Below are 4,435 nucleotides of genomic sequence, written 5' to 3'. Positions count from 1 at the left end.
TCCCAACTTAATTTGACGTATGACTTACTCTATATTAAATTTTTAACATAACTAATGTGTACATAATTCATAACGAATTATGTACTGTAATAATTGTCAACAAATTAAATTGCGTCTGAAATGTTATTTTTGCTTGAAGCAACATAATACGCATGATGGAAACTGAACTGACTGATACTAATCTTTAAGTCGTAAAACTAAGGACTTCATAATATATTGAAATACATGGTTAATTGGTTAATTAATATAGTCAATATAGATTATGGTTATGGACTTAGATTTTCGAAATAACTATAATATAATATTTTAATTTACAAAAATAATTATAATAAAATATAGTAAACATTTGATAAGATATATAATAAGTATATTATAATTGTATCTAAAAACTAAAAATATTGATATGAAAGGCACAGAAATTGTAAAGTACCTACAAAACAAGAATGTGCAGTTTATCTGGACGCCGAGACCTGGTAAAATATATGGACATTTTTAGCCGACTAACACACTAAAAATATAGCAGCATCTGATGTTCCCAAACTAAAATACAATATACAATGATATAAATACAAAACATAATATAAACTTATCCACGCAAAATATCTGGCAAAATCACTGGTCAAAACAAAATACTAAATTACGAGGAATAAAACAAGATATAAATCCCTGGCGAAAATTTTAAATTTTTAAACGTCTAGAAAAACAGAAATCATAATAAACCGACTGAGAATCGGCCACACCCGTCTTTACACATGGATATCTCATGCAAAACCCAACCACCAACAGAATGGGTTTAATGTGAAGTGGTAAAACATATTATAATTGCGAAATGTAGATTCAATGACCAAGACAGAAAATATCACTACAACCAGAAGACGACATTATATAGTCTATACCTATAATATTTGTGATATACAATACAATTAATATTTATAAATTAAAAGTCATAACTATCTTTTTTACTATTGTCAAGTTGTATAAAAATCATGTAAAATAGAATATTAAAAGCTAATGAGCTCTGCTAAGTTATGATAAATAAAAATAAAAATGATAATTAAATAGACAAAAAAAGTTACTGATTATGACTGATTAGGCGGTTTATAATTTTATAGATGCTGCTATTGAAATAAATAATCGTTGTAATTAAAAAATTTCATTTTCAATTATTAATTGTTATGTATTGAATTTTTTTTTAAGCCAGTACAACATTTTTGAAATCCAACTGTAGATATTAAATTTAAAGTCTTAGAACAATTTCAAAGTTAAAATTCAAATATATGTTATGTTCTATTTAAACCAAGTATAATAATTATGATCTAGTTAATCCTATAGACTATATAGTGTGGAGTAAAGAAATCATAATTAATTATAACTTATAAGCATATTCTATAGAGATGTAAATATATAATATCTCTATAATATATTGATTAAAATGTTGAACGTAATTTTAAAAATACACAAACCACGTATATGAGAATATTATTATGATTACTTAAGTTAATTATGTTTAACTTGTTGACATATAAATTGTGATATTAATAAAATTATTATTATAAAATATTTTGTCTTCAGACTAGATACAGTAAAGGGCATTTTTATTTATATAAATCTTGGATTATTTCTAAGTCTAATTAGTTAGGTAACACAAAACATTATGTTTATTTTCTATGAATAAAAAAGAATACTCAATTATAATAACATACAAGTTCGGACTAAAAGAAAACATATTTTTAATTCCATATAATATATATATAGGGTACCTACCTACCTATTTTCTGTGTATAACCTATCCATGGAAATTTGTAGCACTTATAAAATATTTAATCTACCTTTTTAGATTTTTGTCAATATTTGTATACATGTTTCATCCTTTTTAACGTAAAACTTTTCTTTTATAAGTAAGCTTTTAGATGCTTTAAAGCCGATAAACCATATTTAATAATTATTTGTGATGTAATTATTAGATTTAAACATAGTTATACATATTATGTGTATTGTATTTATTACTAAAATATGACCCACTGTCTTAGTATGATTAATTTGAGGATAGCTAACAAATTTGTAATAAAAAAAATAAAATAATTTTAAATGTTAATTTATATTTTATATTTTTTTTAAATGTAATTTAATTATAGCCCTTTATAGAAACATATCAGGCAACTTCCAACACTCATTAAAACTAAATCGTAACATATAAAAGAATATTTTAATTATTTAAGTATTACAATTTAAAAATAAATCAAAACTGTATTTATGGAATGATATAATTAAATAAACTATCTTATTATTATTATTTATTATTAATTTGAAACGTACTTATGTATAATCATTTTGGTAAACGTTGACGAGGTAAATTTCAATTAAAAATTAAGAGCATAGTACTCAAAAATTGGAATATAATAAACATCAGTCACCAAAAATGATGTTATAAATAATTAATAGTTACATTTGTATATAATAAACAATAAAATATAACTATAAATATAAATATAAAATTGGGCTTAAAAATTGTTTACCTATTGGACATTTTGAAATTTAAGTTAATAACAAACTAAAAATAATTATCTATTTATTTTTTATGCAGATACTTATAATAGGTATTATACAAAAATATTAATTAAAAGTATGAATAAATACCTTGAAGATGACAGTCCAAGAAGTTGGACGATGACAGTCCAAAAATTACAATATAAACTACTGCAAAGCTGATGTGCTGCATGGTTGGACCTAGACTTGAGTTTACCAAATGAGTGTCACTCACAAGAAGTATTCAGTTTTTACACCGGCAGTGGCGCAACCGCTCCACAACTTTGGCGCACACCCTCAATATATATGTATACAAATACACCTATAGATGAACATGAATAACGAATCAACTGTACCTACCGCAAATTCACCCACTCATATTTTGAATTTGGAAGTATAATTAGTTGTTGATAAGTATATTATAATTATAAACGATGCATATTACAATAAAAATAAATATAATTGAAAGTTAATGTTTATAATACAAAAAATATACATAGATAAGCTTTTAACTTGTATTAAAAATAATTATTAATTGTTTTAAATAAATATTTCATAAAATATTATACTCTAATTTTATTTTAGTAGTTCGTATACCGTATACCTATTATTTGTATGTTTAAATGTTGATTAGTTGATTGTTCTAATCCAATATTATTAGACTTGAAACAAACGGAAGCAAGTGGTATTACATTGATGCACACCTAATATTTGTTTTGATAAACGCTATTAGTCTTATTAATTATTAGTATGTTCCTGTCTTGTTAATTAATCTATACACTTCAGCAGTTCAAATATAGGTAGGTATGTATTTAAATTTCCAGAAATTAAATCTAAAGACTAGCAATCAAAGTTATATCAAATTTTCGACAGGCTCAGAAATATGACGTATGCCACATACGACCCTGGGTCATTAAAGATTAATATTTAATAAGATACAAAGTGATTTACCAAACATGCTCTCCCCATTTTTTCTTCAATATTGAAGTCATTAAAAATCTGATTTTTGGAATGTTTAATAATATACTTAATAACTATATTTAAGACCATATAATAGTTTAATATCGTATGTGGTATGTAGGGCCTAGTGTCATAATTCAGTTTTATTTTACAGAAAGATATTTGATATTAAAGGCACCTATAGATCCATAAAAAAAATACACTTCTTTAAATTAAAATACGCATTGTCTCGTTTAATATATTTTGCAATAATTTAAATAATAATTTTTTTTTAAATGTTGTGAATGTACGGAAACTAAAACTTTAAAGTAGATATCTACTAGATCACTATATTATATACATTCCTATCCATAGATAAATTCACCTACGCATAATAAAGTATTTCTAACAAAATGTCTGAAAAATATGCATGACAAAAATAAATTACTTCTTGTTCTGAAAAAAAAAAACCATAATATTTCAAAGTATTATATTATGTATTAGGTAAAATCATTGGCCCCCTCCTCCTTATAGAATTCTTTCGGACATCCATGAAAATGAGAAAACATAAGTACCTAGAATAAATTCTGCTCAAAACGTACATACCAACAAATCTACTCAAATTATAATATGAAAAAAACTTAACAGACACAACATAAATATTATAAAAAAAAGGAGGAAAGTAGGTATAGGTAACCGCTTTGCTCTAGATACAGACATACAGTTTAAAGTGTCAAGTGTACCATTGTCATTGAGGAGTAACTCACTGTAATGTATGTGTGCAATTTAATTCAATGATAAATCATTGTATACGAAGAATGATTTTGAGCGAAGACAAATCATCTTCCTATATTATTAAGTATGTTTTATAATATTATTGCTTTTACGTAATTTATTTTACTATTTTTTAGTAAATAGAAATACAGTAAGTTGAATTAATTTTTGCCGAAAAGATTGCATTGTTTATAGA

Source organism: Acyrthosiphon pisum, chromosome A2 (genome assembly GCF_005508785.2).
Source record: "Acyrthosiphon pisum isolate AL4f chromosome A2, pea_aphid_22Mar2018_4r6ur, whole genome shotgun sequence".
In the NCBI taxonomy this organism is placed as follows: Eukaryota; Metazoa; Arthropoda; class Insecta; order Hemiptera; family Aphididae; genus Acyrthosiphon; species Acyrthosiphon pisum.
The sequence above is the reverse complement of the archived record's forward strand: the minus strand, read 5'-3'. Positions refer to the sequence as shown.